Source organism: Pristiophorus japonicus, chromosome 2 (genome assembly GCF_044704955.1).
Source record: "Pristiophorus japonicus isolate sPriJap1 chromosome 2, sPriJap1.hap1, whole genome shotgun sequence".
Classification (NCBI taxonomy): Eukaryota; Metazoa; Chordata; class Chondrichthyes; family Pristiophoridae; genus Pristiophorus; species Pristiophorus japonicus.
The window spans coordinates 352,984,485-352,996,652 of NC_091978.1; the positions used below are offsets into that span (position 1 = coordinate 352,984,485).

A 12,168-nucleotide genomic window follows, 5' to 3' on the forward strand; every position below is an offset into this window, starting at 1 on the left:
GTCTGTAAGCACGTCCACTGCCACCATCAAAAGCCTACGAGCTATGTTTGCCATGCATGGCCTGCCTGATGCCCTTGTCAGCGACAATGGGCCGTGTTTCACCAGTCCTGAATTCAAGGAATCATGACCCGCAATGGAATCAAGCATGTCACATTTGCCCCGTTCAAGCCCACATCTAACGGCCAGGCAGAACGGGCAGTCCAAACCATCAAGCAAAGCTTGAAATGTGTGTCAGAAGGCTCCCTGCAGGTCCGCCTGTCCCGAGTCCTGTCAGTTACCGCACAAGACCCCACTCACTCACCAGGGATCCCCCTGCCGAACTGCTCATGAAAAGGGCGCTCAAAACAAGGCTCTCTCTAGTCCACCCTGATCTCCATGTCAAGGGCAGGCAGCATCAACAAAGCATGTACCATGATCGCCCAAACATGTCACGCGATATTGAAGTCAATGACCCTGTATTTGTACTCAACTATGGACATGGTCCCAAATGGCTTGCTGGCACTGTCGTAGCCAAAGAAGGGAGTAGGTTGTTTGAGGTCAAACTTCCAATGGACTAAATTGCAGAAAGCATTTGGACCTAACCAAACTGCGATTCACAGACAGCCACGAGCAACCTGAAGAGGACACCACCAACTTCGATCCTCCGATACACACACAAGTAGCAACCAACATCACGGTTGGCCACGAAGCTGAACTCATCATCCCCAGCAACCCAGCAAGGCCAACTGCGCAGCAGCCCAACGAAGGCTCAACCGACTCACCTGCACCTGTGTTTGTACCGAGACGATCGACTAGGGAGCGGAAAGCCCCAGATCGTCTCACCCTGTAAATAAGTGTACAATTGACTTTGGGGGGAAGTGATGTTATGTATGCAACACCTTGTAACCAGCATTCTACCGCCACCAGCGGGCGCATCTGTTGGAGTCCCAAGGGATCCCAGCATCCCTTGGGAGCACTGTCTTTAAGCAGGCCTCCCATGCTGTGCTGGCACTCTGGAGTCAAAATAAGGTCACACTTACTCAAGTCTACAGTACTCAGTCACATTGCTTTATTTGAGCCATAACAATAAGCTCATTTCATTCTGGAGGAACACATTCCACAAATAATTAGGCCGGCCCTGAGGAAAGCCTGAGGACACCAGGCCATGGAACCAATCCCATAGCATATCCACTCCCACCGCTGGCACACCACATCCAAGAAATACAATCCGTCTCCTCAACATACAACAATTGTTTGTTCCCATCATGAAAATCCTTCACAGATAATTCCCTTTAAACTCTAATTATCCAAAAGCTGCTGTACGGTGCAGCAGAAGATGCCAGCGAGGCTAATGATATTATGTATAAATCTGGCTATAAGGAATGTCTGTCTTTGACCCAAAATCCAGCAGATTAGAGGAGTTCACTATTTGTGGTGATTATGTATGCAGTCTCTACATTGCAACAATTCATCTCTTTGGTTAATGCAAATTTAATTTAATTTGGTTCAACCACACAAAGGCACCTTCAGGTCTCAGATGCTACTTCTGTTAATTACATATGATTAATCTATTCTAGTTAAAGATGATTTTCTGAATGGGAAACGTTAGCATTCTGCATGTTTTGATAGGAACAGTTGACTGATAATTCTTGACATGTAGAGCGCCCAACAGAAATATCCAGTCAATATGTGTTTTGATAGTCTCGGGTCTATCAGTATGTAGCGAAGAAACAGAGAAACCATTTCCTTCCAGCACTTATATTGAAGCTGTCCACTGGGATAAGAATTACAGGAGTGGAATATTATCAGTTCCTAGCCCCTACCCCCAAAACCACACAGTATTAAAATAGTTAGTACCTGTAGCTTGTTTTGCAAAATATCAGTTTGGCTCATCACATTGCTGTTCGCGGGATCTTGCTGCATGCAAAATGGCCGTCACATTTGAAGTCACTGCACTTGGAGCACTGCATTACTTTGAATTGCTTTGAGATGTTCAGGCACTATTTAAATCCAAGTCTTTCAGGGTCAGATTTTTGACTGCCTTGTTCTACAGTGTTTCAGACATATAGTGGGGCTACATTTTCCATCCATTGATTATGAACGGGCAGAGAATTTAACAATCTCCTCTGCTCCAAACACCTTGGGACTTGCCTGATACACAAAGAAAATGGCTTCTCCCCCACACCCCTCACAAAATGGCGGCCACGCAGAGTACTGAGGGAATCCAGGGTTCCTTTATGTTGACAATGAAAACACTGAAATGTCTGCAATTGAGATTATGACTTTCTGAACCAGGTTTAACCACTTGCATGAAAATTTTGCCTGAAGCATTTTCCTCATCAATATTAAGTATCCCCACATGAATGCTGCTCTGTGCTTTATTTGCTTAATAATTTTCTTCCAACTTGAACCGAGCGCTTCCTGCTGATAGATAAGCTGGTTCATTATTTATAAGATATGAATAGGCAGAGAATCAAGTGCTTTAATGTTGTTACTGATGCAAAACGTTCTTAGAAATTAATGTTATTGAATGTTGTTCTTTTCTCCTTCCTTTCCCCCACCCCCAAAGCCACTGTCCTACCCAATCCATGCACTTGGACGCAACTCACAATCGATCCGAACAGGCACATAACAAAACTGAGCTAACTAGACAATAACTAAAGCTCTTGGTATCAATTAAAGCTACAAAATGGGCACAAAAGTTGCTGTTTGCAGGAACAAACCATCTTCAGCGGCTTCATCAATAACCTTCCCTCCATCATAAGGTCAGAAGTGGGGATGTTCACTGATGGTTGCACAGTGTTCAGTGCCATTCGCAACTCCTCAGATAATGAGGCAATCCATGCTCGCATGCAGCAAGACCCGAACGACATTCAGGCTTGGGATGATAATTGGTAAGTAACATTCACACCGCAAAAGTGCCAGGCAATGAATATCTTCAACAAGCGGGCGCCAAACCATCGCCTCTTGACATTCAACAGGATAACCATCGCTGAATTCCCTTCCATCAACATCCTGGAGGTCACCATTGACCAGAAACTTTACTGGACCAGCCACATAAACACTGTCGCAACAAGAGCAGGTCAGAGGCTGGGTATTCTGCGGCGAGTGTCTCACCTCCTGATTCTCCAAAACCTTTCCGCCATCTACAGGGCACAAGTCAGGAGTGTGATGGAATACTCTCCACTTGCCTGGATGAGTGCAGCTCCAACAACATTCAAGAAGCTCGACATCATCCAGGACAAAGTAGCCCGCTTGTTTGGCACCCCATCCACCGCCTTCAACATTGACTCCCTCCATCACCGGCACACCGTGGGTGCAGTGTGTACCATCTACAAGATGTACTGCAGCAATTCGCCAAGGCTTCATCAGCAGCACTTCCCAAACCCGCAACCTTTACCACCTAGAAGGGCAGGGGCAGCAGGCACATAGGAACACCACATTCCCCTCCAAGTCACACACTACCCTAACTTGGAAATATATTGCTGTTTCTTCATCGTCGCTGGGCCAAAATCCTGGAACTCCCTCCCAAACAGCACTGTGGGAGTACTTTCACCACAAGGACTTCAGAGGTTCAAGAAGGTGGCTTACCACCACCTTCTCAAGGGTAACTAGGAATGGGCAATAAATGCCGGCCTTGCCAGCAACGCCCACTTCACAGGAACGAATAATTTAAAAAAACTAGGAACACCAGGGTTAGTGTAATAAAATTAGGCCCATCAGATTTTAATGTTGTTTAGATTCCGGCCCTATTCAGACATACTGTTTGTCTTAAAGGTCTGACCTCAACCACTTTCGCTGTCCATTAATAATGATTATCATGGATTACAATTATCTCTGTGGGGGAAAACAGATCATTGTGGTTTCAATAGCCTGACGTCCTAAATGGTTACTCGCTTAGAACAAATAGAGTATACTTTCCTAACATTAGAATATAAACATAGTTAGGCCTTTGTCCAGAATTTCTGTTGTCCCCAATGTTGTGTATGTATAATAATAAGTATATACCCTGTACACTCAATGTACAGTTACAAAAGACCACTGAATGTATCTTCATACTGTATACACTATGCCTGTACCACCAGAGGGTGCAACTGGTGGAGACCTAGGGGTCACCTGTACACTACAGGTAACCAGGTATAAAATGGAGCTGCAATAAATGGACTAAGGTCACAACAGTTCAAGTACAATACCTTACCTCGTGGAGTCATTACTAGAGTGCTTACAGATACAATAGGCCCAACTTTGGCCATGACTTGCATCAAGTTTTTTGGAGTAAGTTATTTTTTCTGACATAAGTTTAAAAAATGCCAGAGTGAGCGAGAGAGAGAGAGATGCTGGTATACAAAACACTCTTTCTTACCCCACCTCCACAAAACACTCTTTCTTCCCCCCCCCCCCAATACACTCTTTTTCTCCCCCTCCCACCCCCCACAAAACTCTCCTCCCTGCCCCCCCCCCCCCAATCAAAACTCTCAAGCACAACCAATAAATAAAAAATAAAACCGAAGTCCTACCTCGCCTGGGAACTCAGCGGGCCAGCCGGCTGGTGCGGGAGACCTCTCGGCCGGGGATAGGGTGCGGCGAAGATTGGGGCGTCCCTTCGGCCGGGGATAGGGGCTGCGAGCACGGGTCCTGCTCACAGCCCGCAGGACACGCTGGGAGGGCAGGAGCATGCGCGCAGACTTCACTGCGCATGCTCGCAGGTGCCGGCACTGTTTTCGGGTGCTGGCCTGTTGCTCCGCCCCCCACTTCAGAATGCACGCAATGCTGGGACTCCGGGGACTCTGAAGAGCGGAGAGGATGGGGCAACTTTTTCCCAGCGCCGTTTCCAGCACGCAAAGTCAGCGCACTAAAAAAGGGGTTGTGCAAAGTTGGGCCCATAAACTAGCGACGAGATTACAAATTTCCACGCGAAAACTGGCTAACCTTGGCAACTTTCAACAATTCACCGATGGGGAAGATTGGGAGGCCTTTGTGGAAAGGCTCGAACACTTCTTCATTGCGAATGACCTGGCGGGAGACACACCGACCTCGCTGGCTGACCAGCGCAGAGCTATCCTGTTCAACAGTTGTGGGCCCACCATCTATGGCCTTGTCAGGGACTTGCTAGCCCCAGAGAAGACAACAACCAAAACGTATGCAGAGCTCGTAGCGGTGATACAGGAACAGCTCAAACCTAAAGAGAGCACCCTCACAGCCAGACACCGGTTCTACACACACCGGCGGCCCGAAGGCCAAGAAATCGCAAAATATGCTGCAGACCTCAGACGATTGGCTGCACCGTGTGATTTTGGCGACCACCTCACCGAAGCACTGCAGGACATCTTCGTTATCGGAATCGGCCACGAGGGCCTCCTCCACAAGCTGCTTTCTGTAGACACCATGGTTACCCTGCAGAAGGCAATTAACATCAGCCAGACATTCATGGCCTCGGCCTGTGATTCCAAGTGGATGATGACTCATCCCCAGGACTCTAAACCGGCAAGTACTATGAACTGCCTGGCGCCTTTGAGAGGTAAGGCTGATACCCCGAGTCCCGCAACCTTGAGTCCACCACATGGGGCCAGCCGGCCAGCCCCATGCTGGCGCTGTGGAAGGAATCACAGGGCCCACCAGTGCCGCTGCAAAGACTATACTTGCAAAGGCTGTAACGTGAAAGGCCACCTCCAGCGAATGTGCAAGAGAAATTTTACTCACCGAGTCGCTGAAGGGTTGACCAATCATCCGGGCTCCAGCATTGATGAAGAGGAAGAGAGAGTCCAGGAAGCAGCTCAGCCCCACGAAGAGGTGTACGGAGTGTTCACCTGCTCCACTGAGAGTTCTCCGTTGAAAATGGAAGCTGAAATCAACGGTGTTCCAGTCTCAATGGAGGTCGACACAGGGGCGAGCCAATCACTGATGAATCAGGTGACCTTTGGGACAATCCGATCGAACGACCCAAAATGATCCCAATCCAAGTGAAGCTGCTCACCTACACAAACGACACCATCCCAGTCATTGGCAGCGTGGATGTCCAGGTGTCCCATGGCGACCTTTGTGGATCGTTACTGGTGATGGTCCAACGCTGCTAGGAAGAAGATGGATGAAACAAATCCAAATCTGTTGGAGCCGAGAAAATCTCCAAGGCCCGGCGATCGACGTCCCACGCAGCCCCAAATTTGGATCCAGCCCAACACCTGAAAATCCAACCATCCAACTCGACTGCGTGGCAACGACACAGACCACTCAGCCCAACGGCGAGGTGATTCAGCCCAAACGACCCAACCTCACCTTCCAGGCTCTAGCGGCAGGACTCCGGAGGAAAAAGATTGGCACAGAAGGTAACTTCCCTGCTTCTGTGGCAGAACCTGGGGAGAAAAGGATCACCGCAGCCTACCTCATGGAGAGAATGAAGATGGTGCCCGCACCACGAGTTGAAGCACCTGAAGTAAAGATGACAGCGGCCAGACCATGAGGGGCAGCGTTGAAGGAGCAACACGTGATGCCGAGCAGCGAACCGGATTGGGGTAAAGATTGCAAGGCCCTCTTAAAGGAGACCGGCAACCCATCACAATTAAAGGAACAGTTCCACTCTTTGTGCAGCGATGCCAGTAGTACACATGGGAAAGATGTAACTGACAAATGCCAATATTTAAAGGCAACTAAAAATGTCGAGTCGGGTGATTGCGGTCAGAGCCAATGTATTAACTGTGAATGAAGAAATGATATGCGATGCCGGATTCTACATGTACGCTGACAAAACCAAGGGCAACCTCCTGTCGCAAACACCCAGGTCCAGCGGGCTACCCGATCATGTAGCCTGCGCCTCCGCAACCAATGTGATATCCCAGGGAGTGTGGCCACACACAGAGGGAGCATACCAACTGCAGGACCAGCGATCAGCGGACGGCAAAGGCACCACTACTGGCACCCTGCCCCAGATTGGCTCTACCTCTCTTGCTACCAGGGCCATTACCGGGAGCAAGAGGTTAGCACCCTCCAGCCCTCCTGACGGGACCTGGGTTGACCAGGCTCCCACTACCGCTGAAGGGCATCAGGGAGATACTGCAGCCCTCAAAGGAGGACAGGGAGGCCACACATTCCTGTGGCTCTGCCCACCACTAGGCAACAGCAAAGGCCCTGAGACTCAGCCAGGTAAGCGATCCGAGCCCACCCAGCTGGTAGGGGGCGTAGCGCCGCCATCAGACAACCTGGATACAGTCCGGCTACTCTGGAACTAGCGTCCTCACCCACCTGCACCTACATCCCAGGGGCAAGACTGTGATACCACATATGTACCTTACCTGTAAAATGTACTTGTTCCACCACTGCACAACCCAAACAGTGATGTAACTAATCCTATTTCCTTTTTTTTCTCAGTACATGTATGCACATGCAGGTGTTGAGCCACACACATGGTCTATGTATGGGGGGGGAAATGGATGTATGTAGCCATGGACACAAATGGATCATACCCAGAACCCACTCAACCCCCACTGCAACCGCCAACCGTCTACTGCTGACCATTTCCCAATGTTGTGGCAATAAGGACTTGGGGGTCAACAGGAAGAGAGCCAAGCCAAAGCACAGACGAGGTGCAAGGGCTTTGGACACTCAAGTCTAGGGTCAGAGCACACAGTGCAAAGGCCAGTGGCACAAGATTTAGGGGGGAGTGATGTTGTGTATGCATAATAATAAGTATATACCCTGTACACTCAATGTACAGTTACATAAGACCACTGAATGTATCGTCACACTGTATACTCTATGCCTGTGCCACCAGAGGGTGCAACTGGTGGAGACCTAGGGTTCACCTGTATACTACAGGTAACCAAGTATAAAAGGGAGCTCACCATACTGTACCCTCATTCAGGAGCTGCAATAAATGGACTAAAGTCACAACAGTTCAAGTACAATACCTTATCTCGTGGAGTAATTACTAGAGTGCCTACAGACACAATACCCAAAATTCCAAATGTTGCTAGGCATTTTTTTTAAGACATGACCCTATTACTTATGTGCAACTGTTTCTCCTTTTTAGTGTTCTCATTAAATAAGAGATGTCAGTCCTGGGGAGTGAAGCACTTTTCCACTTCTGGCATCCAGTGGCAGCATCAAGCACTTACGGGTCAGAGTAAAGCTTCCTCTATCCACCCAACAGTGCACATTAACCCCTTACCCCCAGAAGAAAGCACTTTTACTACGCAAGTGTGATATTTTTCTGCTTTCTCCATCAGTCGTTCCCTGCGGTACCTCCAGGTCAGATTGCCACTTTAATGCCAGCCTGCTGTAGCGGGCACCCATTCCAATGAGTTTGATCTTCCCACACTAACGTCAGGCAGGCTTTGATAGCCAGCAGAATGAAACGCCATCCCATGAATCTGAGCTGGAATCAATTAGCAGAGATTGAACTAATAATGCGCTGGCGCACTGACAGCAGGGTTAGTGCAATAAAATTGGCCATTGTCTAACAAACTACCCCTTCTCAGTGTAATGTGCTTTCTTCTGGGGGTAAGGGGTTAATGTGCTCTGTTGGGTGGATAGAGGAAGCTTTGCTCTGCACTGTAGCTGACCCGTAAGTGCTTGATGCTGCCACTGGATGCCAGAAGTGAAAAAGTGCTTCACTCCCCAGGACTGACATCTCTTATTTGATGAGAACACTAAAAAGGAGAAACAGTTGCACATAAGTAATAGGGACATGTCTTAAAAAAAATGCCGAGCAACATTGGGAATTTTGGGTATTGTGTCTGTAGGCACTCTAGTAATTAAAGTGGGAAAAGCCCCACTTTAATTTAGCCTTTTTTTAAATGGCTTTCTTCAGTCACAAATTGTGGGATTGATAGCACATTGGCCCGGAATTCCTTCGCAGCTGCTCTCGTTCCCACTTCCCTACCTTAACTTAGGCGGAAGCGTTGGATTTCCGGAGAGGGAGCAGCTCCGAGGAAATTCTTGGCCATTATAGGGTCAAAGAACTCCAAGTAATCCTGTGCTCAAAGTCCACCAAACATTCACTTCCCACAGATAACCGGTGAGATATAAAGGAACCCCCAAAATATTGAGCTCTTCGAGCATAAACAACAACCGAGAAATAAAGAGCTTCTTTAACCAAAAGACAGCCTTTGTTTAAGTGGAAAATTCCATATCAGAAGAGGCGTGGAATACTCAATGGCCAATCCTCGAGCTTCATGGGATATAAAGTTCAATATGAAGAATTTTTACAGTTACATCAGGAAAAAGAGGGCGGCCAGGAGCAATGTTGGCCCCTTAAAAACTGAAAGTAATGATATTGTCATTGATAATAAGGAAATGGCAGACATACTGAATAATTACTTTGCGTCAGTATTTACAGTAGAAGAAGAGGATAACATGCCGGAAATCCCAAAGAAACGAACATTAAATCGGGGACAAGGACTCAATAAAATTAATGTAAGTAAAATAACAGTAGTGAAGAAAATAATGACACTAAAGAGTGACAAATCCCCAGGGCCAGATGGTTTCCATCCCACGATAATAAAGGAAGTAGGCGAGCACATTACAGATGCCCTAACTATAATCTTCCAAAGTTCTTTAGATTCAGGAACCGTCCCTTTAGATTTGAAAACTGTGCATGTCACTCCGCTTTTTAAGAATGGCGAGAGAGGGCAACCAGGGAATTATGGACCAGTTAGCCTAACATCTGTTGTCTGGAAATTGCTAGTCTATTATTGAGGATAAGGTGACTCAACACCTCGAAAATTTTCAGTTGATCAGAGAGAGCCAGCATGGATGTGTGAAAGGTAGGTCATGCCTGACAAACCTGATTGAAGTTTTTGAAGAGGTGACTAAAGTAGCGGACAGGGGAATATCTATGGATGTTATTTATACGGACTTCCAGAAGGCATTTGATTAACAGAGAGACAGACTATTATCTGAATGGTGACAGATTAGGAAAAGGGGAGGTGCAAAGAGACCTGGGTGTCATGGTACATCAGTCATTGAAGGTTGGCATGCAGGTGCAGCAGGCGGTTAAGAAAGCAAATGGCATGTTGGCCTTCATAGCAAGGGGATTTGAGTACAGGGGCAGGGAGGTGTTGCTACAGTTGTACAGGGCATTGGTGAGGCCACACCTGGAGTATTGTGTACAGTTTTGGTCTCCTAATCTGAGGAAGGACATTCTTGCTATTGAGGGAGTGCAGCGAAGGTTCATCAGACTGATTCCCGGGATGGCGGGACTGACCTATCAAGAAAGACTGGATCAACTGGGCTTGTATTCACTGGAGTTCAGAAGAATGAGAGGGGACCTCATAGAAACATTTAAAATGCTGACGGGGTTAGACAGGTTAGATGCAGGAAGAATGTTCCCAATGTTGGGGAAGTCCAGAACCAGAGGTCACAGTCTAAGGATAAGGGGTAAGCCATTTAGGACCGAGATGCGGAGGAACTTCTTCACCCAGAGAGTGGTGAACCTGTGGAATTCTCTACCACAGAAAGTTGTTGAGGCCAATTTACTAAATATATTCAAAAAGGAGTTAGATGAGGTCTTTACTACTAGGGGGATCAAGGGGTATGGCGAGAAAGCAGGAATGGGGTACTGAAGTTGAATGTTCAGCCATGAACTCATTGAATGGCGGTGCAGGCTAGAAGGGCCGAATGGCCTACTCCTGCACCTATTTTCTATGTCCCACATAAGAGACTGCTAACTAAGGAAGAAGCCCACGGAATTGAGGCAAATTATTAGGAAATTGTTCAGAAATTGGCTGAGCGGAAGGAGACAGAGAGGAGCGATAATGGATAGCTACTCAAATTGGCAGGAGGTGACTAGCGGTGGGGCCTCAACTATTCACAATATTTATTAACGGCTTAGATGATGGCATAGAAAATCATATATCCAAATTTGCCGATAGCACAAAGATAGGCAGCATTGTAGGTAGTGTAGATGAAAGCATAAACGTAAAAAGGGATATCGATAGATTAAGTGAATGGGCAAAATTGTGGCAAATAGATTTCAATGTAAGCAAATGTGAGATCATCCACCTTGGACCTAAAAAGGATAGAACAGGGTACTTTCTAAATGGTAAAAAGCTAAAAACAGTGAATGACCAAAGGGACTTGGGGGTTCAGGTACATAGATCATTAAAGTGTAATGAACAGGTAGAGAAAATAATCAAAAAGGTTAATGGAATGCTGATCAAAGTTTTCAGGATATTAAGGGCAACAGAGTGGGTAGATAGATAGGGCCAAAATTTCCCCAACCCCTTTTTCTGGCGCACTCACCCGAGGTGCGACGCTTTTGTCCGCCTCCAAGCGCGCCGAAAATCTTCCTCCCGACTCTGGCCGCTCCCCAGCCTCTCCTCGGTGGTGGCATAGCGTGGCCCAGTGGATTGGGGGCAGAGCCAGGACCCGGCGCTGAAAACAGTGCCGGGACTTCTGCACATGCGCGCTAGAGTGTGCGCGCATGTGCAGTAGCTCCTGGCAGCCCGAATCTGTGCAACGCTCTGCAGGCTGTGTGTGGGAAGGCCCCGAAGCACGCCGCCCCTAGCCCTGGCCGAATGGGCTCCCTCATCAGCCGCCCGCTGCGTTCCCTAAGGTAGGACTTCTATTTTTTAGTTGTTATTTATTGATTGCTTATTATTTTGGTCTTGGTGCTTTAGGTGCAGGGTTCCTTCTATTTTTTATTTGTTAATTAATTGCTTATTACTTTTTGTGCTTTGTTTGGTGTTTGGTGCAAATGTACTTTGTTTCATGCTTGGTGCTTTAAATGTATTTATGCTTCTTTAATGTTATTGTGAAGGTGTTTGGTGCTTTGCAAGGTCCCCATCCCCCTCCCCCTGCATCTCTGGCTGCCTGCGCTGATTTCTTACTTCATCGCAGGGTTTTTCAGAACGTACACTTACACTGGCCTAAGTTAGTTTGGAGTAAGTTTTAACTGGCTAAACTTGCTTAAATGACCAAAATGAGCGTAAGTGGCTGGTAACACCCCCTTTTGAAAAAAGAACTGAATTTTAAAAAAAACTAACTAACTCACTTACACTGGAGCAACTTAAATGGGGAGAATTGCAATTTTTAAGTTACTCGAAAAAAATCTAGTTGCTGCAAAAAAACCGGAGCAACTCCTGGAGAAACTTGAAAGTAATTCTGCTGGTTGGGGATTCTAGGACGAGGCAGCATAGTCTAAAAATTAGAGCCAGACTTTTCAGGAGGAAAATTAGGAAACACAAAGGTTGGTAG

The 12,168-nt window shown here is 47.2% G+C and overlaps 1 long non-coding RNA gene across 2 annotated transcripts in view; it reads left to right on the forward strand.

Moving 5' to 3' along the window:
• Positions 1-12,168, forward strand: part of LOC139249389 (uncharacterized) — a 165,614-nt gene that overhangs the window by 10,015 nt on the left and 143,431 nt on the right. The window contains exon 1 of one of the 2 annotated variants that reach the window (XR_011591163.1): positions 9,272-9,387. The exons of the other annotated variant lie outside the window; for it this stretch is intronic. This is a non-coding gene — a long non-coding RNA (uncharacterized lncRNA). Of the gene's footprint in view, positions 1-9,271; positions 9,388-12,168 lie in introns of those variants that run through there. 2 annotated transcript variants of the gene reach the window in all.